At 39.2% G+C, this 25,739-nt stretch overlaps 2 long non-coding RNA genes across 2 annotated transcripts in view; one reads left to right on the top strand and one right to left on the bottom strand.

Annotated features, from left to right (window-relative positions):
* Positions 1-25,739, top strand: part of LOC147164654 (uncharacterized) — a 30,473-nt gene that overhangs the window by 4,154 nt on the left and 580 nt on the right. Inside the window, exon 2 of the long non-coding RNA XR_015096681.1 lies at positions 23,392-23,471. This is a non-coding gene — a long non-coding RNA (uncharacterized LOC147164654). The remainder of the gene's footprint in view (positions 1-23,391; positions 23,472-25,739) is intronic.
* LOC147164655 (uncharacterized) lies at positions 370-25,031 on the bottom strand. The gene is made up of 5 exons (XR_015096680.1): positions 24,909-25,031; positions 23,337-23,429; positions 22,642-22,751; positions 1,031-1,104; positions 370-832 (listed from the first exon to the last, which is right to left on the bottom strand). It is a non-coding gene; the product is annotated as an uncharacterized LOC147164655 (long non-coding RNA).

Below are 25,739 nucleotides of genomic sequence, written 5' to 3'. Positions count from 1 at the left end.
CAACCCTAGGTTGGATACACCAAGGACTGATCAACTAATAAAAAATACAAATAAAATAAAAATTGGGTAACATTTTGGCTGAAAGAAACAGATTGACTGAATTTACACTATTTCATATGGAAATGATTGCTTCAGTTAAAGTTCAAATCAGCCTTAGTCTGCCTTTTTTTAATACAGTATTATCCCCAAAACAAAGGTTCAACTGTAGATAACGGATGAAGAAAAGAAAATTACCAAAAGAACTAAAGAAAGGTTGAATCATATCACACAAATATATATACAACATTTTCAGTTCTGATTGAGACGGAGCAGATGTTTCTTTCCCTATATATTCAACTTCATAAGTTTTCTACAAAACCTCAGTATACCTCAGATAAAAAGCCACAGATTTATTTATTAGGAACAATATTTTCATAGTCTCCTCTCATATAAAATTCCATTTCTTTGTTCACTTTGATGAAATAGAAGGCAGGTTGAGATATTACTGTATGCCTTGGAAAAATGAATTATAGATGATTGGCCTGAGACTATGGTGCCCCTGAATCCACTCACAATCACATCCCTCTGCAGACTGGCTTTTGTAAAGAAAAGGCCTCTGTCATGTTTTCTTTTTGCTTGCTTTTCGTGTGTGTGTGTGTGTGTGTGTGTGTGTGTGTGTGTGTGTGTGTGTGTGTGTGTGTGTGTGTGTGTGCGCGCGGAATGGTGGTTTGGTGAACATTTTGGCCTGTAATTGGGGGGGGGGGGTCGGTATGATATTGGAGGGATACATCACAGCGCTCAGATTGAATTTTCAGCAAGCCGAGGTTTGAACAGGTCACAGGGCACCACAGGGCTAAAAGAGAGAAGAGGGAAAAAAGAAACAATGTGGTAGGAGGAGAAATTGTGTGTAAAAGAAGGATTTTCCTGATATTATACAGTATAGAGTAAAAAAAAGAAAAAGAAAAAGAAAAAAAATATATTTTATTTGGCATTCAAGTGTGATCGCTGGGTGAAATCACACACGTGCACACACACACACACACGCACTGACCTTTTCAAAGCGTTCCACATTTTCTCCACCGCCTTCCTCTTCATTAGCCCAGGGTCATTTTCTTTAAATTAAACCTACACACACATTGATAGAAACATGAGGGAAAAAGGAAGAAAAAACAAACATTAAAGTTACGTTCTCATGTGGGAACAACCAATAGTGTAAATGGTGTAATAATTATGCAGTATATGAATGTCCCTTTATGGTTATTCTCATCCCACAAGCCTTGGTTTCCGTGGCCTATTGGCATCCATTTTACTGACATCCGCTGCATTTTAAAGAGAGCAGCATGAACAATCGATAGTGTTTCGAAGGCACTGCAATGAGGAAGTAAACTTTCGAAAGTTTCAATATCACATCATGTAGCAAAAGTATATCTATCTACATTGTCTGTGTGTCACAGGGCCTTTCAGCCTTAGACCCGCTGCTCACTGAGCAACATGTCCGAAAAGCCACTAAAGTGGACCATCACGAAAAATAATTCCAAATGGCGACTCACACCCACTCACCAAGCAAAAACTGTGATCTGTGAAGGGTATTGAGGCTCCACATACTAGTGCTGGGCGATATGGAAAAATTCTTGTATCACAATATAGGCTATTTTATATCACGATAACGATATGCCACGGTATATTTTCAGTTATTCTTTAAAAAATTCTACAACACACTATGACTGTTTACGTTTTTTCGTTTTATGTTTAAGTGACGTTAAACAGATATGTATCAAATGAAGAATGCATCCATAAGTAGTGCTGATATATAAAATTATCAAACGCAAACAGAAGAAGCACAGTGACATTTTTTTCACAAAAATCTTTCAATTTTTGGAAAAACTTAAAATCCTTGTTTTAATTAGGCTAAAAATGCACATGTGATTTAGACACGCAAATTGCTATGCAAAACAGATTATTCGAAGCCTTGTGTGGGCCGAAAGGAGCGACCTATCATTCTTTGAGGTGGCTTTTTTTTTTTAACAGTTATTAATAATTACGGGTTTGTTGTTTTTGTTAAGTTTTCCAAAGTAGTAGGATTCGTTATTTTCATTTACCCACCTTGTTTTCATTGACTATATAAGCAGTTCAAATAATGGATGGATGGTTGGATGGAAGATAGTTGGCACATTAAGTACCGCTGTAATGTATGACCACTATGAATCATGAGTCACTGTTATGTGTTGTTCTGGCTGCCACTGAGGGACAGCTGTGAGAAATAAGCATGTAAAAGAATGCTTTTGTCTGTCAAACAAGCGTTCTGTCACTTATTTTGTTTGCTGTAGGTGACAAATGCCGATAGACACGATAGGAAACAATTTTTATTTTTTTATCGTCTTCATGATAATATCGTCATTTTTTTGGCTTTTTTTCTATAAACCACAAAAACTTGGCAGGATTGTCAATGAAGAAACAAATTGCCACAAAAAAGAGGAAACAATGTGGATATTTTGAGAGGCTGGTGGGAATGATCAATCGCCCCATTCAATATTTTGGCAACAATGACTTTCCACAGTACACATGAAATTATAAATATAGTTGCATTGCACTTGCTTTGTATTGTGTTTCAATATGACTTTTGAGTGAAATCAGGCGGTGTGTGCCATTTTCTGCAAATAGAAGTTTTATGGCTGCAAACAGATCCCGATCAGCCATCAAATTGTAAATGGAGCAAAGACACAACTAATGGCCGTTTACTGAGGAACGATAGCCCCGAGCTAAGCTCTTCACACTCCATAAGGAAATAATACATAATTCACAACTAACAGCTGAGCAATTGAGGACAAAAGAGAGAGAAATGGGAAGACCAAGGGCAACAATGAAATGGGCGAAGGAGGTTGAAAAAGTCAGCATGTGTGTACTGCGTATGTATACATACCGTGTGGCGAGTGACAGATGCAAGTGTGGTGTGCATTCATGTGTGGGCATGCATGTATATGCGTAGTAATGTCTGCTAATAAGTGCATGTATATGCAATCGGTGCTAACCTTTGTGGTTGTGTGCACGCGTGCACATCTTTGGCAAGCTTGTTCATTAAGTGCAGGCTGGGATTGAGGTGACAGTGAGCCCGTAAGAATAGTTAGCATCTCACACACACACACACACACACAGAAGAACAACAGCTGTTGCTAATTAAAGATTCATGCTTAAGTTCCTGTGGAAACTCAGTGTGGCAATGAACACTGGGGACACAAAGTAGAAGGAGGGGAGGGACAAGAAAGACAAGAGAGTGACAGATGAAGGAAAAGAAACCAGAGACAAAATACTATCACTAGAATGAAATGAGTGACTGATACCGATTTTTGTGGGGGAATTTTTTTTAACCTGCGGATACACACAAAATGATAATTAGGCCGAATTTGACCCTGATTCCTCCCTTCCGATCAAAGCCACGGTCAAGTCAAAAATGGATTCCAACTGGTTACTTTATAATGAACACTATGACTGAACATTTTACACTGTGTTAAAAGACCCAAGTGAGGATTAGCGGCTTGGAAAATGAATGAATAAATGAATAAAACACGGTCTATGGTGATGTAATGGGCAGTCTTTCTACTAATGCAAGGGTATCTATGTTGGGATAATCGGGCCTAATTTGGCCATTTTTCATCTCTTGCAATCAAAATCAGACCTGTCAAACTTGTTCAATATTTTCGTTCAAAAATCCTTGTGTGTGTGATGAAAACTGAGTAGGGCCTAGCCACGGATATGATGTGAAATGGAACGCGAGCTAATGGAGTCTTGGCAAATAAGGTCGTGACATCATAGTCATTGCAGATAATACAGTTAAAAATCTTGCTTTGCAGAATATAAGTCTCATAAAATACCACGGATTACCCACCGATGTTGAACTTATAAACTTGAACTTGTAAATAATTGTACTGGTATATTTGGATAACAAAGATTTGCCAGATCTGATGACGACATTTGTCATCAGATCAGACATTTCTATACAAGATGCAGAAACGCTACCAATAACGTTTAAGCAGCCCGACACTTACACTGTGAGATTTTTCAACATTTTCATGGATCTGAAACAGAAAGCCTGGCCACTTCCTCTGTCTGTCTTTATTTGACAGCATAAAGCAACACACACATTTTAAAAAACAAGTACTTAAATACACATAGAACACAACGTTAGTAGAACGTGCCAGCAGATACAGAAACGACTCATAAACAAAGCTCTACAGCTAGTCATAGTGTGATGACCATGATAACCATGATAAACCACATTGTTTGGATTCCAGCTAGAGACAAAATATGAGGCAAAGTTGCATAAATTTGCATAGTAATGGTCTTTCAGGCAGTTTGCGAGATACTTGACTGATTTATACACCGATTAACGTCTCAATGTTTGCTCGGTAAAATGATGATGATGCAGTAGTGTCAATTGAGTTGGAAAATAGAATAACTTTTGTAATGTTGCATTGTACTTTTAGTATTATTTTGTTGGGGGAAAATATACAGTGAAGCTATATAGGGCAGCACAGTGGAATAGTAGAAGGTCTGCCTCAGTCGAGAAGCTCTGGATTCCATCCTGGACTCAGGCACTCTTTCTTTGGCTGCTCCTTCCTCTAAAACTGGTTATTTTTGAGTCTCTAAATTATCCATAGGTGTGAATTGAGTTGAATAGTTGTTTGTTTGTTATTGACTTCAATTGGCCACTGACCAGCCACTTGTTCCCAAAGTTAGCTGTCTCCAGTCTATATGGGTAAAGAAAAAATATACACTACACGTATGGAACATTCTCTGGTTTGAAGTCAACCATAAATATTTCTTGACAATAATAAGTTACATGTGACCTCAATAGTCTAAACATGCCTTTCTGATCAATTTAACATTTGTGGAATATGAGTTATGCAGCAAAATTCAGCAGTTTTTATCTATATCAGGAGGCGGCCATTTTGCCACTTGCCGTCGAGTGAAAATGACGTCACAGTTGCTCGGGTCTCAGGTAACAACCAATCACAGCTTAGCTTCAGAAAACGGGTGAGCTGTGATTGGGCCTTTGCCTGAGCCCTGAGCAACTGTGATGTCATCTTCAGTCGATAGCAAGTGTCAAAATGGCCGCTCCATGAGATGGATAGAAATGGCTGGATTTTGCTGCTTAATTCATATTCCACTAAAGCAATATTAACCAGAATACCGTATTTAGACTAGTGGGGCTGCATAGAACATATTATTGCCAAGAAAAAATAATTTGGGGGGGGGGGGGGGGGGAGTGGAGTTGACTTCCCCTTTAAATTAAATAAATATATGCGTGTAAAATTACACTTCATAGTAGAAAGTTCAGACTCAGAGTGTTAATTTTATATACATGAATGGCATTCAGATGCAAAAGACGTATATTCAAGTTCCAAATGCTTCCGTTGTGCCATGTTTGTCAGTATTACAAAAGAGGAAAACTTTCCACATGGTCATTTATAATTTCTAATCTTTCTGTGAGTGCTATTAGATACAATGCAGTCCCAAATAACGAGACTTAGGAAGTCAGGGATGCACCTTAGTAAGAATTGAATAGAAATGTCGTTTCTTGACATTTGCAAGGATTTACCTGCTGCACCCGTACCATTGTGAACATTTACAAATGGCTATTTAATGCCTACAATATACCAAACCTAACCGACCACTAACTTCCATTTTAAACATAAATATTTTTTATATGCATTTAATGGTCATGACCTGAAATGACTCTAAATACTAAATCCTAAAATGGGGAAATAACAACCGCTTTGACTGCATTAAAGCTGAACATGTATCTGCAACACACAGACAGGAACCGTGGCAATGAAGTCCATTTATGTAAAACCACAATTGCTTAATTATTGCTTAATTATGCAAAGCACAGTCTCCTGCATAATTAGCTGCTGCACACTATCTTATAGGGAAGCCGAACAAAGGGATCATTTACAATTAAAATAATATTCAGTATGAAATACTAGTTTGTCAACCTGAAATCTAATGGATTACGGTATCAGCAGTTGTAATCATTTTTGACATGAAAAAGAAAAAGACGTGCAACGACAGGTTGGAAACTAGTAAAGTAAGTCAAGCTTATTACAAAACAAGAAAGATCAATGTTTGATTCATCAAAGGATAGTTGATTTGGGGGAACATGTCGTTGGTATCATCTGATATGAAGAACTTTTTTCCATAATGAGTTGAAAGACTAATTTAAAAAATTATCCGTCTTTCGATGTCTGTCGTGTATACGTTTATAAATGTTTGTCGAACATGTTCAGACTGACCCAATGCATTGTTTTAACAGGATAAAAAATAATGTGGTGATAACAAAATTGATACATAGCTTCTTAGAAAATATCTCTTGATATTTTTCATGGGACATCCATTTGGAGAGGCGCTTTTGTTTAAGTGGATAACGCACCCAGCGGCTAATTGAGGCATGGCATCTATTAAAGTGGAGGCTGCTATCTGAGGGGTATTCATCTTCATACGAAGCTGCTTTCACACTGGCTTGCCGGCAAAGTGGTGCATCAGAGGCGTAACAGTAGAACCGGGATTTATTCGCCTGTCCCTTTTAGACAGAACTCACCGAAGCGGGATATTACCGTGTCATGCAGCCTATGTGGCTTGGCGCAATGAAATAATCAATTGTAGCTGTCAGTGCGACAGCTACGATTGCTTTCAACACAAAGGGGCGGGTGACAGTCGTCTCGGGTGTTAAACTTGACACCCTGGTCGCGGTTGGTGGCGTTCAGCCTCTTTTACGACTCTGATACTGTGTCTGAAGCCTGGGGTGACTTCAATCGCCCATTCCGCATTGCCTACTGCCCGAAGCCAGCTGGGATAGGCTCCAGCGCCCCCGCGACCCTTGTGAGGAATAAGCGGTCACAAAAATGAAGGGATGGATGGTGTGAACGGTACAATTCCGAAATGTTCACACCCGACCTGGGCCTCTTTCGTATGTGGATATAAATCGGATATGTAGGCGATGCGTCTGCACTGTGAACGCTCATCCGCACGCATCCGATTCATACGTCATCAAAAGCCTGATATGCGCTCTGCGCGGGCGGGAGAGATCAGATTTAACCACAAATCCGAATTGGGCATCACGCCCTGCAGTGTGAACGTAGCTCAAGACCATTTCAACAGTGCTGCTTTCAATTTTATGAGAACAGCTTGGGGGCTATCTTTTGAAAAAAGTTTATTTTTCTGCAGTAAATAAATAATTTTCGTACCAATTAAGTGAAATTAAATTGGTTGGGAATCACTGGTCTTCAGTGGTCTACTTATACATCATGAAATGAACCAACACAACAGGACTGGCTGGCAACCAATCCAACTAATCGCTATACAGTGAAAATTTGGCCTTTGGGTTTTATTTATTTCTTACTTTCGGATTTTTCTGACCAATTGCGATAACACTTTTTGATAATGTCTGAGTGTAAACATGGATTCAGGAATTTATGATAGGGACAGACCGATTATTATTATTAGGCCAGGCCGATTATTGGCGCTGATATTGGGCATTTTGATGAATATCGGTATCTGCCTTTTTTGCTGCTGACCCTGAACCTTCTGAACCTTTTGTTTTTGTTGGACATTAAAACAAAGAAATGTGAAAAAGATTGCTTTAAAAAAAATGGGGGAAAACACAGCTATGGTACTTCTTTTTTTAAGTTTCCATTTAACTTTTTAAGACATAATGATAACCTTGGGAAGCACCCTGAACATTTTTATTTTTATTTTAAATGTAGTATACTGTCTAAGATTTTTTTTTAAACTTCGACATTTTGAAAAGCCTGAGAAATTGTTCAATATTAAATAATTATTTATTTATTATAATTAATTAATTAGCTTTAAGACATTACCATAAAGTCAAGATTAGCATTTGTATTTTTTAAAAAATTGACGCCAATATATATATATTTTCCCCCTTTTTACTGAAAATGAATAGCGGCTTCAAATATCGGTTATTGGCCTCCTTGACTACTCAGCATCGGTATCGGCCCTGAAAAAAAAATGACGGTCTATCTCTAATTCATGAGCAGGAAGCTGGAGGAGCTGCCAGACGTTTGTGTGTCTTGCCATCTACGTTGAACAATGATCCATCCTCCTTACTTTCCAGGAACTACTGGGAGAATGCTAGGCATAAATGACGAGTAGTTTATAGTGTACACACTAAGAAAGAAGAGATTAAAAAATATATATCCAATGAAGGTAATTTTAAGATTGGTAGCATTATGAGCTGCCTCCGAGCCAAAATCATGCATATCACCACAATTTGCATGAAGCCTTCATTTCATCTCGTTCGTGCACTTACGCTTACATTCACGGCCATCATACCTCCTAAAGCGCGTCGTGAATAAATTATTCTATCAGCCCCATTAGAGCTATTTGTGTTCCCTGTGTTTACTCTTAAATGCCAAATGTTTCCCTCGCTAATTTCAAACAGACATTACTAGCAACTGCGAGGGCTTGCTTGGTGTAATACGGAGTCCTTCATGCCCGAGCGCTGCATTTTTGTTTGATTTGCGATTTGGTTTATGAACCCGTAGCTTTAATGGAAAAGACACACACTCTGATCCCCATTATCAACCTGCTGCCATAAAGAGAGGCAGATAAGAGGAAGAGGTGGATGACGGAAGACAGAAAAGAGGGTATAAAATAGACCAAGTCACAGCCCTCATTATCAAATCCCATCAATGAAGGAGAGAATCTGATTGAGAGGGAACACAGTGGAAGGTAAGGGAGTTTTTTTCCCCTTTCAGTTCAACAGTGGAGAAAATAGATTGGTGTTGATGATTAACTGATAGAACTAGAGAATGGAGACAGCATGATTTACCAACACAAAAGTGGGGATCACCCACAGTGGCAAAGATAATAGCAAGAACAGGCCAAGCCCCGATGAGCTTGTGTGAGGGCTACCAAGGAGCCCAGTCTGCCTTTATAAGTCAATCATTGACAGAATCTCGCCACCCCCTAATATTTCATCTGCGCCACAACTGCAGTCCACCACCGGCTGAGGCCACGATCCATTACCGATGGCCAGGAGCGCAGCATGAGGCCCACTCGGGGCAATGAGAACAGGGTGGAAAAGTGAGGAACAGGGCAGGCGGAAAGGAGCTGCAAGGGGAGGAGGAGGGAAAGAGCCGATGACAAAAGGGGGATAATGGAAGAGAAGAGGAGGACGGGGATGAGGATTCTGAATGTATCCATTATGAAGCATCAAAAGGAGAAAATCAAATGGCCAAAAACAGCGAGATGGAAGCGAGAAAGTGATGGAGATGAGGGCTGAGTGAAAGTACAGGTCGAGAAAGACACAGATGGATATGGAAGGGAGATTGCTTTTTCTCTAATTACATCCCCTTTCACCGCCACGGAGACAGATAGAAAGCTAATTCCACCTGCCCTTCTTCTCATTCCCACTACAGTTCTAAAAGCACACGCTTGTTTTTCTCTTGGCCCTCTCACATGCTGCGTCTGTGTTCATGGTGCCAAATGAACACATGCCAATAATGGCCTGAACAAAAGACACATTTCTGATGGCTTACCCTCGACCGCCATAGTGCACTTTGCTACGGTGGAAGGCAAACTTTCGTTTTCCATTTGCTGTATGTGTCTGCGTCCAACAATCGGACCATTAATCACAATGCCATCAAAACTAAGCTCGTGTGAATCCGCACACACTTCATAAGGGGTATTGAACTGTACATCGGTGCCTTGAGATACAAGTTTAATTCATTCCTTGAACTACGTTTTAACCTCAACACATATTTCTCCACTACAATGCCATTCCAGATCAAATTTGAATTACCGTTGTGAAATATTTTTTATTGTCTTGCCTAAGATGCAGGTGTTCAATGCATTATGGATGGTTTTCAGTTGTTAGTTTGTCTAGCCTTAGTCACTCTTATTTGACATATTGGCCTTTATTCAGTCATATAGAATTGTGCATTGTCCCAGCAAGAGTTACTGAATGACACTTGTGTCAGTATGAGGTCTCTTTGCCGGGTTTTCACAGCACATTGAGGTTTCTTCCATGCAAGCTGCTCTTCCGTGTGTTTGAGGTTGCTTCCATCCATCCAGCCCTGACTCTCTGATTCAGGGTTTCTCTGCATCAAGCCCATTCAATTTCTTTGTCACATGTTTTCGTCAAACCCATCTGAATTCAGTCCTGCTCTCTGTTGTTACTTTGTGTGTATATATATATATATATATATATATATATATATATATATATATATATATAAATATATATGTGTGTGTGTGTGTGTGTGTGTGTGTGTGCGTGTGCCAAATGTTGTCGGCCTGGAGTAGATAAGGGAATTTCACCGTATTTTCTGTAATTAAGATTTACTACAGCACAGGTTTATGATCTAAATTTGTGTTACGGTACGTTGCCGCTGTACGAGCAGAGTTCCATCATAAACTAAGGATCAAGTGTACCTTGCCAGGCTTTGGTGTTAATCCATCATACCTCATTAACAACAAGTACAAAATGTACTGTTGTCATCACATCAGTATAAAAAGCAGACGCCACTGATTTGTCGTGAAATCACCTTATTGTTGTTAGCAATGTTCCCAGCCAAGTACAGGAGAATCTGCCGTCATTCATTCAACAGCAATCAAACAAGTGCAAGTCAAATAAAGTACAATATTACTCCCAATCTCTAAGGTTGATTTAAATATGAAAATTTGAATATATCTTGTCCTTGATCTCACTTCAAACCATAACTTGGGCATTTCCTATTATAACATTTCGCAAAAGATAAGTGCCAATTATTCCATTGTGATTACATTTGATTGAATCTTCATTTTCACACCCTCAGAAATCACAGATCTCATTGAAGGGGGTAATTTCCTTCTTCTGATGCTAATGATGACAATCAGAGCACAAAGGACTGGACGCAGCATGGATTACGCTTCAAATACAATGGAGACATATCTAGGCAGTCGAATGTTGCCAATATAATCACACACTGCAGCCCCCCCCCCACCAAAAAAAAAAGAAAATAGAAAAAAGAATGATGACTAATAACTATGAATCGCTATTACGCACGCTATATTTGAGAGGTGGTATGAAGACTGGTGAAAGCAGTAATGCACTAAAGAGGACATATGTGACCTGCCAATCTACACTCCAGACTTGTGGCTGATGGTCTGCAATAGCTACAAAAATGAAGTGCAAGGGAAAAACCTTTGAATGCAGCACACAATGAGTGGCAGGGCGCTCTGAACACAACTTGGTTTGCCATCGCCACGGGAGCAGTAGAACCTGAGCGAAAGGTTCTGATAGGCCCAGTGGGGAGGAGATTGGCCTGTCCCTGATTGGATGATTAGGGGCTGCAGGGGCTCAAATCAGCCATTTTCAGAAAGAGAGTGGTTTGGTTAAGTGGACTGGCACAGTGTGTGCTCTGTGTGGGATCTTTTTTTGTGTGGGAGCTCTTTGTGTGTTTCTGCACTTATGCCCTGCGCTTGGTGTGTGAGGGTGGTCAGAGAAATCTCACCCAGTTTTAAAGCCGAGCTACATTTACATGGGGTACATGAATGTAAGAATAAAGGCAGTGAGCCCGGTGGGCTGAGAGCGCTTCGAAAATGAAACAGAAGTTGGTGTCAGAGGGTTCATTTGATGGGGGATTGCAGGTGAGTAAAACAAGGATGGTTGGTTTATTAGTGCACTGATGGGGGACAAGTATTAACATGAAACTAGGAATGGCTAGTGATCCAAAGCTTGTCACCCCATATGTCAAACATGGCGCAGGCAGTGTTACAGCACGCTAATGGAAAACTGCTCACTGGTGTTATTTGGCTGGATTTACACTGCGTGGCTCAAGTCACGCAATTCAAATGTTTTATATTCTCGAGTGGCACAACTCGGATATACAAAGAGCAAAAACAATGCCCATATTCAGAAGAAGTTTCAAACAAAATGAAGAATTACTATAGTGAAAATGCAAAGAAACACCAAGTAGCAAGGGTCATATATTCGGCGGAGTCGCTCATTTGCTTCAGGCCTGTAATGGCGACACTGGCACACTGTTTGAGGAAATATGGATTTGTGTACAATTACAGCAGCCTCATAAATCACGTACAGCTATTGTTCATGATGCTCTCCATCAATGCTAATACTATTGTGACATATTGTTGACACTGAACCAATGAACTACAACAAATTGAGTTTGTAGCACTACAGCTATAGACAATTAACTCATTATTGCAATCACTTTGAATAAAACAAATAGCCCTCTTCCATTAGTAGTGTCACTTAATTTAATTAATTATAATCAAATGGCACATTGTAATTACATGAATATTATAGTAGATGTAGTAGCTAACAGTATAAAGGTAATGAGTAACGCCTTGTAACGTTTAGTGGCACAACAGACTAGAGAATATACTGTAATTCTGCATTATTTACATGATGAACCAGCTTATAACAGTGATTCCGATGTGGGAGTACGTACAGTGAAAGCAAAAGGAGTCGAGGCTAGTCAGTGTACAGGTGTTTGAACAAAGAACACAAGTTATTTTAGTCAGCTGGGTACCCATGACAACAGAGATGTGTGTGCGCGTGTGTGCGCCGGAGTCTACAAGCACATCGACTGGCTCAAACTATCCCTCCACATTTCCACTGCTGTCACCGTTACCTGTCTGAAATCAGTGATCGTGTCTAAATCTTTTATTATTGTGAGGTCAACGATCCAGGTAATTTTATGGGATATGTTCGCCAGTGATTGTCAAAAGTGTGGTACGCGTACCACTAGTGGTATGAGAAGACTCTGAATTAAATGTTCAAACTGTGCATAATGTGATAGTGGCTAAAACTCTTACGTACATTTTTCAGCTGTATTCAACTTCGAAGTACATTTGCATTTAATCTTTCAGAACTGTTTTTCCCAAACAATTATGTGCATTTTTTTTTTTTTACTTAGATGGGAATATAACCTCACTTCAATAATTTCCCTTGAGTTTCTGACCAAAACTGTGCCCTGAGCTCGGTTCTCAAAAATGTGTTGTCATGATACAGCTTGAGCAATACTAAGCTAGCATTATCACCATAAACAAGCTGAGGTTAACCATGGCTGCTACATTGGTAGCATGACTTATTCGTAAGTGGGTTTTTGGTTTGAAGTTAATCTATTTTCAATCTACAATTACATGTTCACCGTATTGGTCATTATGGTGGCACTCGAAGAGTCAAATATTGTCATCACCAATCTCATGGAAAAGATGACCTTTTCATTTAAACTTTGAACTTTTTTTGACATGAGATGGCCAATATACAAGGTACAATGACGCACTGATACAATGACACACTGAAAATGGTTTTAAAAATACAAAACAGATTAGTGTGTGGCTACATGTGTAGAGTGGACAATATTTTAGTTTTTCAAGTGTAGTAGCTGCAGATGCTGTTGTAAATGAAAGTACTTATTCCATTGTGATTATATTTGATTAAGTCATTCTCCTTGAGGCTAGAAATCACGCAATCTCAATGAAGGTGTAATTTTCTACTTCATCAGCTAATTAAGCCAAGTGGCTCTTACCATCACCCAGCATGTGTGAGTTTTAATGAAAGGCTAACAAAGTTTTTCTTTGTGTGATATTTGTCCTTTTTTTTTTTTTACATATGGGAGTGAGGGAGCCGGGTTGAGATGGAAATAGTTATGAGTAATAGTGCTAGTGTCTGATCTACACGTATGATACTTCCTGTAAAAAGACAGCAGTTGCTTATAGTACTCCACTCTTTCTCTACATCATTGCTAATGTGTCTAAAACATAAGTGTAGCCAGTGAATATGTTTAGTTCCTCCCAGCAGACTTGCTGAAATCCTTGGAACAATTTTGCAAAGGACATAAAGAACCAACACAAAAAGCTAAAGTACATAAGGCTGCTGTTTTGTCCTCAGCCTGGTTAGGTATTAAGAGTGTTTGCTTTAAAGCTTGGAAGATTTAAAGTGTTCATTTTAGTCCAAAATATACAGTATTGTTTTTCACTAAAAACAACTGCAAAGATTTGACTTTGCATTCTAAAATGCAAATAGCTCCACAGCGACAACCACAATGATGAACAAATTGTTGTTCACATTGATGCATTCAGGCTGCAGCCTCCTCTGGAGGCGTGGGTTCAAATTGATGTCGGGAAAATGCTGAGTTTGGGCTGGCAGGATCCCCTTGCAGGGCCAGATGAGGTCGAGGTCGAGGTCCCGTCCTGTCCCTTCCTCGGCATCTAACACCTTAATCAAGACTTTGGAGCTTAAGTAAAAATTGATTATGTTTCTTCGGAGCAGGGAAAAATGTCAAAGCCGAAAGGAAAAAGATGCTAATGTCTGAGCAGGACCAGTGACAAAACCAATTATTTTCAAATTCATGGGAAAGACTGAAGCTCATTGAAAAACATGGACTTATTTAAAAAAAAAAATGATGTTGTTTAGGGACAACTGCTTTATATGTGATTGGTCAGTCTTGAATGGGCTCATTGTTAGTTGTGTATAACTGATATTATTTAGCCAATCGGTCTAGTATTTATTTTTTAATGTTGTGTGGGTCATTTGCTTGTACTGGTCTCCTGTCTAGACTTCCTTTGATATCTGTAACAGTCTTTATTCTGTTTATTTTTAACGATGTCACACTTCCCATAGTTTAACTTCCACTTTAAAAAACAAAAAAAGATAATAAAACAGCAAATAACATTCTGGAGTTCCCCTATTCAAGCACTACCAAAAGCATATTCTATACTATTCTTCTCTACTATTAATACCTCTCACAGTGTCAACTCAAAGTGAACATGATCATCTTTGTAAGGTCAGAATTTTCCTTCCAGTTCTTGTATTGACTCTCATTATAATGTGCAAGTAGTCTTCTTCTTCTAAGAAAAAATAAAAAATAAAAAATAAAAAAAATAATGTGCAAGTAGTCATAACGTTGTGGCCAGTTGCTGTGTATTCAGCAGTGGACATTTAGCTTCGCGAGTGTGGTGATTAGCACCATAGTGTGCGAAGGCGCCGTGTCCTGTCATGTCATAGACTTCTTTCATAGTAAACATCTGTTCAGTCTTGTGCGGGGGGGGGGGGGGGGGGGTTGGACCCGCTCAGTACCCACTACTGTGATAGCACCAACTAATGAGCCCGTCTGACAGACACACTAATATCATTCGGTTGAGCGCTCACACACACGCACGCACGCACGCACACACACACGCATATATATATATATATTCTTACAGGACCATAAATGAAAGAGTGTGCACAAACAGCCCATTTCGCACATAAAGCGACACACACTCCTAAGTAATTGCATAAATATTCAATCCCTAATGGAATCGGTAAATATACTTTTGGGGGGTGAATCAGTGTGTTTATTACAGCACATCTTACATGCACCACTAACAGCGTCACAACCGCAATGCACATGGTTGTCTAATTAATCAAACCTTGCTCAAGGGAGGGAGGTGTCACATCATTTGTGACAAGCGCAAAGAAAGAAATTACAGCTACTGCCCCCTTTGTTCTCACTCCAATGTGTGACTCACAGTGTTGAAAGTTAGAATAGAAAATAGACGGTGTTATTTGAAGGAGACCTATTATGGAAAACTGACTATTTATAATTGCCTGTTTACAATAGGCTGGCATGCCTGCACACGTCGCGTCAAGTGTGAAATTACCGTAAACAACAAAGTCAATCTTTTGTTATCTGGCTATTTCAAAAAAAAAATTAAAGTTCTGCACTTCCACCCCTTTCAGTTACATAACAGTGTGGCTAATTTCATAGTAAGCGGCCTCACGCCTGTGACTTTGAGACTTGGCAATGCACCAGTGCCACTTTCAAGCAACCAACAGACTACACTGTCATGTAGAAATACACAAATATCCCATGAGTGCAAAGCCCCAGCTATCCTATCAAAGTCAAAAGGTAAGCAGAGCTGCGTTGGGTTTCGTAGAATCGACAGCGTTCCCTTCTGATAAGTGGCACATACTTCATTTCTGTGTGAAGTTGTTGACATGGGGATGGGCAGGGTTGTGATTGCTGATGTGTGCGCTACATATACTACCATATACACAATTATGCACACAAATTGACGCCCCGGGGGTTGTGATGGCAACGAGATCTTGACTCGCAATTTGGCCCGGCACTATATGAAGTGGGGTTAAGGGTGGCTCACATGCATTAGACAGGGCCTCATATTGCATTATGAGGAGGTAACAAGAGAAGGTAACAAGTCTTATCTTGGTTTTCCTTTTAAGATGGTGCACACTTTTAATTAGAAGGCCTATGTGCGGTAATACATCACTGAGCATGTCTTGCATGTGATTCTCACACTTAATGCAGACAATTCCATCTTGTTTGATCTTTTTTTTTGTCCCTAAGGACATCATAAGAAGATCTCGAGAAGTCTACGAAGAGTACGTACAACCGATCTGCGCGTACATACCAGCTCACAAACTAACGCTATATTGACATTACAGCTATTTGCTGGGTATAGGGCCCAAGTATTGCACTGAATAGCAAAAAATAATTGATGCTCCCCTAAAATGTGTTTGTAATTGGATATAGATGCCGCAAGATGGCTGCAAAGTAGCATAAACATCATACTTTGACCATGTATACAATCACTAACCCACGTTACATAAACAACTGAATTCACTAGTTAAAATATTCAACACAAACAAACCACCTTGAAACTTGAAAAACATACAGATGAATACATATACTGTAATCCGCCATTTCTGCCAAGCAACATGTTTTTTTTATTATCTTCAATTACACTTGTCTGTGTTGTTTAGTGCATTGCCATTCTAAGAGTAAAAAAATGCACACCAGACAGCAGAGAGCAGTACTTTATCCCTGGTATGTACTATGTAGCCAACCTAAGTGCTTACTAAGTGGTTGGTGCCCCCGTTAGCGTTTTCATATAAAATGTATATAATTATATTCATGTATAAGAAGCAAATTGAGAGGTTGGTTGGTTCGACTCACGCAAGGAATGAGCATTGCATCAATAAGCAGAGAGCCTTACATACTTGTGTAAGAAATGCCACTAAAATACATGTACCGGTAATGTAATTTAAATGTTTATGAAGTATGAGTGATACATTAGACTAGCGAATTAGCATAAGAGCTTGTGTCTATTGTTATAGGGAAAAAATTCTCCAGGGTTGTCACTCAAATTGAAATTAGGCTTATACTGTATTTAGAAATCACTTAGGTTAGGCAGACTAAAAATAATCCAGGGGCATGCCAGTCTCGAAGATTGACAGTGGTCGAACCCCTAACTGGCCTGAGCTGCATTTGATGGAACAACTGTATAATACACACATGAATTTGTTTATTCTGTATCAATAGTGGGGAGTATAAATGATGTGTTTCATTAGTCTGATAGTGACAACCGTATTTATATAAACTAATTATATACTTAAAAACGACACTATTCTTATTTGGAGTCACAGTTTGTAAGTATGTAATAAGGAATAGTGTTTGCTTGTGTTTTATCATTGTTATGGATGATGAATGAGATAATTATGAAGAAGGGCTTCTCTAATCTTTCCAGTGAACTTTTATAGAAACAATATATCAAGTCAACATTAGAAGTGCCCTAAACGATAGGGCTGAACAGTACTCAGAAGGACATCTGCTTTACTACATGATACTGTATCTACTTTATCTATTAAAAACTGACTTGGTTTGTGACCTTGGCTGAAACGCAGTCTTGAGACTTCTCACAAAATCGGAACATTGTTGGACAAAGTATTAACTTGACTACATGTTGCTTACATAAGAAAGACACAGGAGAGCATTGATAAAATAAATATGTCTCTCTTGGGATACAACCCCCCCCCCCCACCCCAAATAAAGCTCAGGACTGTTTTACCATAAATATTATCATAAAACTAGGGTGTAGTTGGGCAAATAAAAGGCATGTTTATGTTGCAGGGTTGTTGTTTTTTGTGCTTCCCAGTTACAAACCCAATCTAAAATAAAACATTCACCGCATCTATTAACTCTGTAAGTGTAGTTTGTTTATACTTTGCCTTTGGGGGGTGGGGGGGGTCTACTACAAAAGAGTACAAGTAATGAAAAAACAAATCAACAACAAAAAATCAATAACACAATGGAATTTATTGTAGGATAGACACATCTCTGTCTTGGCTGCTTGGTACAATATGCAGTACAGTAAGCAGAAATTGGTTAATGAGCTTCTACAGTATGTGTCTGCCTAAAATGTCGTCATTTCAAACTCCAAGAACTCCTCTTTGAACTTGAGGAACATACAAGAGGTTGTCTCGGTGTGCGTTTGCAAAATGTAATGCTTGTGAATGCAAATTGCAAATTTTTTTTCGACTCTTTGTTCGTTGTTGTAAAAAATAAGTTGTTCACATTCAAAAGGCAACATGGTTGTCATGAAGAACTGACAAGCAATCTGTAATGTATGCGCAACACTGAAAATGAACATTTAAGCACTGAAACAAAGTCAGCGCTGCAGATAAATGTGGGTAAATCCACCTGTTGGGAGTTCAACATCATCCAATTAAATAATTAATGAATTAGCTCCGCCTGGTGAGCCGAATGTGCTGTTTCCCTGAGTAAAAGTTCATTTAAGACCATTTATAGTGCTTTGATTTGCTTTAATCTTTTTTTCAGTTATCTTGTTGGGCAAAGCGTCATTTGATTTAGCATGTTCCTGTATGTTATTGTCAACACTAGGTGGCACTCTTGAACAGTCAGCATCAAACAGCATGCTCTCAATTTTTCTCCAGCCTGTCCAATTCTAAGAGAATCATCTTTTATATATATACAGAGAGAGAGAGAGAGATCGAGAGATAGAGATAGATAATATTCTTAAATAACAGAACTCTTACAGTACTTAAGTACAAAGTTTGACAAATCTACCCAACTATGATAGTAAGTCCGCAATAATGTTAAAAAAAAAAAAGAAGACCACAATGGGAAAGCGGAGACCTGACTTTCCGGAAAGCACTGACTGGTGTGAACCTTAAAATTCCCACTATTGTCACACGCGCATTTAATCACAAGTTCTTTCATTAGAATCTCAGCTTCACCAAACAAAAACACCTCCTAAGGAAGTAATTTAGAGGGGGTCACGCTGTTATGTAACTCCTGCCGGGCAACGTTGGCCAGTCAAGTGTATCCCTTGCCACATTATTACGACCTGGCCTTTGTACTGCAATAGAGCAGACAGTGACAGGATAGAGGCTGATGGTCGGCCTCTGCTCTGTATGATATGAAAAATCACATTGTGAAGTCGAGAAAGATGAAGCTTTTCTATATTATAATACGTCCTACATCCCAATGCCGTGTTGCCTTTGACATGCTAAAAAATGATTCTCTTAGGAATTGGACAGGCTGGAGAAAAATTGAGAGGATGCCAAGAGGATGCTTATTGATGCCGACTGTTCAAGAGTGCCACCTAGTGTTGACAAGATGAATTATTGGCTGAAGCATTGGCCCAGGTTCATCAATAAATGTGCTCGGAGAGACCAGGAACTCACATCCGACTTCATTTTGAGTCCCCGAATAATTGTAAAACTTTGAGACTGTGATGGAAATGTATTTAATGAAATATTTCAGATTTTCTTGCCCCTCCACCCATACTATTTATTCCATTAGTTGAAATGTGCTGTGAAAGAACCTCCACTCTCCACATCCATCACTAATCATTATTGCATCTTAGCGTAATTGCCCTCCTCCTGTTGCGCGTGCACACTTGGCGGGGCCCCTGAATGCCATCATTTCTATGCCGGGACAAGAAAGTGAGTGAGAGAGTGCAGAGAGGGAGAGAGACAGAGAGATATGCATAGCCAGCTCCTTTCCGCCACCAATCAAATTACTTGACCCAGCCGCAATTCATCACTGCCAGACTGTTTATTAAACAAAAAGCCATGATTAAATTATTAATGACAAAGATTAATTAAGACCCTGTGCAACGCACACATATGGGAGTTGGCTACATGCACACACACACACAGGCCGTCAAAAACGCAAAGAAAAAGACATAACACACACGCGTGATTTGACGTCACGTTTAAGTTGATTTGACGTCCGTGACAACAAGAGCCGCAGCCATCGAGCAGGGTTCAACGCAACATGCCGAGGAGCTTGTCAGCTAACTCAAGGGTTTGTTTATTGAGGTGCTAATGCTTCTGTAATAGTGTACTTGGGGTAGCATCTGGTGCAGTGAGAAGTGCTCGTGTATATTTGTATGTATGTGTGAGTGAGATGAATTATTTCTTTAATACTCTGTATCAGTTTATATAATACAATATATCCAGTATTGTATCCTTGATTTATTTTCTAATTATACATCATCGCCCCACACAACAGTATTTTCCATCCGTCTTTTTCTATAGCGCAAATCACCATTTGACCCGCCGCACACTTGGCAACGCAGCCAAACATGTTTGAAGTGGACCATTGTGAAAGTTGGCGACTCTCTGCCGCTGTCATGTCTGGGAAGATCTGGTTTTGGTTGAAGGTCCTGATTGGTCCTGAGTGGGTTCCAGCCCTTCCGGGTTGACCAATCCGGGCCCTCAGCCACTTATGCCTGGCCCCAGGTGTGGCTAGTTATCCAATTAGTGTGAATGTATTTAATTCCCGGGTGGTGATCAGTCGGCGTGGGATCATTGCCGCTTGTCACGGTCACCACCGGAGTGCTGGCTGTCATTTTGATTTTGTATCTTTTCAGTTTGTTGTTTAGTTAGCATTAACCAGTACCCTGGTTAGTGTTTTCTGTCAAATGAAGCACGCCAGTTTCGCCCGCACTCCTGCTGTGGTTCTCCTGCTTCCCTGCATTTTGGGTCCTCCACTTCACATGCCGACAGACACCACGCCGCTCCGTGACCACACCGTGACAGCCGCACATCAAACGGCTGAGCACTGTCCACTATTGACGTGCTACAACAGAAAAACTGACTGTATGTAAACTGTACTGTAATATGTTGTTTTTTTTATCTTTTTCTCCTTTCATACTTCATATATATGTCTCTCTGCCTGGACTTGTACTAGAGATAGAGCGATATGTTTTTTTTTCAGGGTCGATACCAATTATTAGTAGTCAAGGACGCCGATAACCAATATTTTGAGCCAATATTTATTTTCATTAAAGGGAAAATATTGGCATCAAAAATGAAAAAACTCTAGCTCTTCTTTTAAGCATGTTTATTGAACAACATTTAGGGTTTGTAAAAAAAATAATTGTTTGCTATTCAATTAAAAGCTTTTCCTTTTTAGTTTAAACTAACTTCCTTAAAGTTTAACCAAGCGCTCATTAGCCGGCTAAACATTCTCACACACGTCGCAATCATTGCTGCTACACTCGTGCGCACGACAATATGCTAGGATTCATTTGCCACTCAAATCCCCAAATTCTGATCGACCCTACTGAGGACAGATGCTATAGAAAGGGATGTTTGTATGAAAGATGCTGCATGGCTTCTCTGTATTCATAGAGGATGTCTGGATGCACAATGGAAAGCCTCCACCGTGGCCTCCGCAGTCTTATTGCACACCACACTTGATGATCATTCAGATCTATGGCTTGTGATTGCTCCCGGGGTGAATCACTCGACACCCGTCATAAAAAACACACGCCATAAAAGAGCAGTAATGTGTGTGTGTGTGTGTGTGTGTGTGTATGTAAAAGAGAGAGAGCATATTTGCATTTTGTGCGTGAAGGTGGGTGTTTATGAGGAAAGGCAAGCTCAATGGGCCAAACAAACCACTCAGCACATTATAGCCGAGAGCACTAAATTACAGTGACAACAAAAGCCGTAAAGGCTTGTATGGCGCTGTAAACCACCAAAATCATTAGCACAGCTGCTTAATTGCCTGACCGAGCCTATCCTGATGCTCGCATACTTTCTTTGACTCCGTGTTCTACACTTGCGCGTCGTATTAGGGCTGCAAATAAACAGAGCGAGGCTGCGCACATCCACGCCCTCCCCAAAGAAGCCATAAAGATGCGTGATGGATGGAAGGCCAAGCTTGTTCAGCGCAATCAGTCAAAGAGACGAGGCAGCGTTGCGATGACGCCGTTTGTTCCGAAACAAATTCATCACGCCGCAATTAGTCTGCTGCACAACAACCCCGCAGTCTCTTTATTACTTGAGCATTCAGCTTGTGCTGTGCCCAACATGGGTCCGGATGCTTTGTAGTTGTCCTGTTACTTGTGAGAGATGATTATTGACATTTGAGACTTGTATAAATCAGTATAGATTCTGGATGTGTGTGTGTTTGTGTCAACATTGTCACCAGTAATGCTGATGTACTGTATGTACACTAATGTAACTTTTTTGTAGGTGAGTGCTAATGTGATGAAAACCGTAGTACTAGTAGACTAGTGAGTGTACTGGTAGACAAGTCGAGTAACCGATGACGTCATTGATACTTTTTCAGTATAATAGCAGTTTCATATAATGAGAGATTTTTTTACAGAAAATTGAGTCAAAGTCGACTAGTCGATGACCTAATTGATATATTTTCAATAGTTGCCTACAACAGTCCTAATGTAATGAAAAGCAAAGTAGACTAGTCAATGATGTCACTGTATACTCAACCTTTTTTGCGCTACGGACCACTTAAAGGAAAAAAAAAAAACATTTTGATCAACCAATAGAAACATTTTATAAAACAACTTACTTACCATTTCGCTGAATGTAGTTGTTTTATGGATGGGATCCTTTCTCTTCAACGTGCCAGTCTTATGTTGTGTTCTATAACAGTGTGTTGGGAAGATGGGACATCATATCCAATCTGAAAAAAATAAATTGAAATGATTTGCAAATCATTGCCTTCTGTTTTTAAATTACGTTTTACAAAACGCGTCAACTTCAGTGGAATTTCAGTTGTATAAAAAGCTCTAAGTATGATTCCACAAATGCATATAATAATAAATAAATTTTCTCTCTATATATCTATATCTCTATATCTTTATATATATATATATATATATATATATATATATATCTCTATCTATATATATATAGACCAGTCAGACGCAAACTTAAATGTGCATCACCATCCAATAGTTGAACATGAACATTAATTAATTAAGAATACATTGAGCTTGCTTATTTTGTCACATGAAAAAAAAAGTTATTCTTTCATTTGATAATAAAAATGTTATTCCTTTAAGTCCATGTTAAATATCGCAATAATATCAAGATCGCAATATTCAACAACTATATCGCTTATTGCATGTTTTTCCAATATCATGCAGCCCTAATACTGTATATAACTAAATAAATAATAAATTATTTAAAAAAAACATTACGTTCTCCCTTTACTATCATGATTATACACACACCCAATGTTTATGTTAATTATTTTCAACATTACCCGTCCTTGGCACGTCCAGTCGATGAATGAACCTTCAAGAGTTATGTGTTGACAGGACGTACAACATGGCTTCCTTTGGTGCGCAACCAGAACCTAGAACAACAGAGTCAAGCACATACACAAACAACAGTACCGGTAAGCATTTCCATATGTCTCACAGTGTGTGTGTGTGTGTGTATACAAGGCATCTGTCATAGAACTTTCTCCACTTTGCATGGTTTTCTCATAAGGAAGCAAGAAGAGTGAGGCGTCAGCCATATAAACAGTTCACACAGTATCATGTGACCTATAAATCAGCGGAACAGCAGTCGCTGAGTGAAGATATTATGAGAAGTTTTCGACCATTCATAATGTGACAAAAGAATTAAAAATAATAATAATAAAGTGTTAAGTGTCATGACATTAAGTGGCTTAATTTAAAAAATGCCTTCAAGTGAGAAGGATTATTTACCCAATATATTAGTTTCCAAAATAGATTTTGAAATTGTGGTACAAAGAGGCTAGGTCGACATCACAGAGCAACCATGTAATTGCTGCTTATCAGAAGGTAATACTGTCAACTAATGCTACGTATTACTGTATGCGCATCAAAGAAAAATGATTGTAACTCAACTTACCATTTGGCTTTAATGTGTTGTTTCAGAAATACATAAATGAAATTATTTGGTTGTTTAATTTCACACTTTATGGTTGGGCATAGACTGTGGAGACCAAACTATTTGTATGAGCGATACATAGTCAGTTGTCTATAATATTTTAAATAATATATCACAAAGTTAGACCTTTGTCACCTGTGAATGAGGAAAGTACAATAACCTTCCCCAGAACGCAAATAAACCCATTTGTTCATGTATAACAGTTGGGGGCAGTAGTGGGATTTTATCATTTTTACAACATGATAAATGTTTCATGGGAATATCCTTGCAAGGAGACCTATTCATCATTAAAATAATATCATAAAAACTTTAGGCAGGAAGTTGTGAACAAAAACACAAGCAGCGGTGAGAACGTCCTTATCGTTGGCGGAGATGATAAAGAGGTTACTCTGACTATAAAATCGGTGTATGTTGAGGTACACGTTGCTTGTTAGTCCGATCAGCGCCATCATTTACAAGTGTCAGCTTCGCTTGCAAATTGTGTAGGTGTACTGTGTGTAATAACACCAAGTGCACTTTAGTAAGTTAACACCCTGCGACACTATTTGAGGAAAATTGAGCAAAGAGTATTTTAACACTTTTTAAATGTGTTAAAACACGTTTAATATTCCCTGTGAATGGTATGGATATACAGTAACCCCCCAAGACAAGTTCTTACAGCATTTATAGATTGTTGATGTTTTAAACACTTTAAAACACGACACATTTAATACGTTGAGAAAGACGAAGAGAAATGGATAAGGGGAATATTAACTAGAAATATATATGAATAAGTGGTTTGGGAAAATGGATGGATGGATAAACAGTAAGTGTTCTGCCATCCGACAGGTTTTTTTCCCCCAAAATAACAAACTTATCATCTGACAATATGCATCAATAATCATGCCCAAATATGTACATTATAAAATGAACCTACAGCAGTTGCTTTCTGATGTCGTAAAAACAGCGGATGGAAGAGGATTGAGACGTTTTGTAAACTCTTTCTAATCAGAAAGAATAAGGCCGGACAAGGTGGCGGGGAATAGCACTTCTTCTTCTTCCAAATCTACACTGTGTTGAACAATAGTGTAACGTCCCCATGTGGCGAAAAGCAGAATTACACACACACGCACACACATCCACCAGCTAAAGCAGGTGCGGATGTATGGTGTTCATCAGGTGATGCAGTTAAACAAGTTAATGTGACGTTGTTAAAAAAAATATTCTTCTTTTTTTTAAATTGCTGTTGAATATAAAATATTAACAAAATATAAATCCACTGCGATCAAGCTGTATGACTCTGCACACAGGCGTCAAAGGCGTATTAGGACTATCATTCAATAAATCCTTAAGTGTGATTTGCATTTGAATGTGTGACACGTGCACACTGCTAAAAGTTGTTCCCGTGTGTCGTGTCAGCCAGTTTTCAGCCAGTCAGCACTAACGCGGGCACTCAAGCATAATGAATAATGAAAGGGCATCAATAACAGCCATGGGTGACATAGCTTTTAATAATAGCCGCCATCAGCGGAGAAGCAGTGGGAAAGGAAAAAGGGGCTCAAGGATGGATGGTGACTGAGCAGTAACGGAATGGATACTTAGAAAGAAGATGGTGACAATGCTAACCAGTGACTAACCACTATTGGAAAGGTTGGAACTGGAAAGTGTGACAAGGACTTATTACTTTTCCCCTTGTAGCAAGTGAACCAAATTGTCTGACATTGCCTTTCTTTGTTCAAATAAATCGTATTTACTCGTGAGACGCGAC

This window comes from Leptonotus elevatus, chromosome 12 (genome assembly GCF_054856555.1).
Source record: "Leptonotus elevatus isolate MCC_2025b chromosome 12, RoL_Lele_1.0, whole genome shotgun sequence".
Classification (NCBI taxonomy): Eukaryota; Metazoa; Chordata; class Actinopteri; order Syngnathiformes; family Syngnathidae; genus Leptonotus; species Leptonotus elevatus.
The sequence above is the reverse complement of the archived record's forward strand: the minus strand, read 5'-3'. Positions and strand labels throughout refer to the sequence as shown.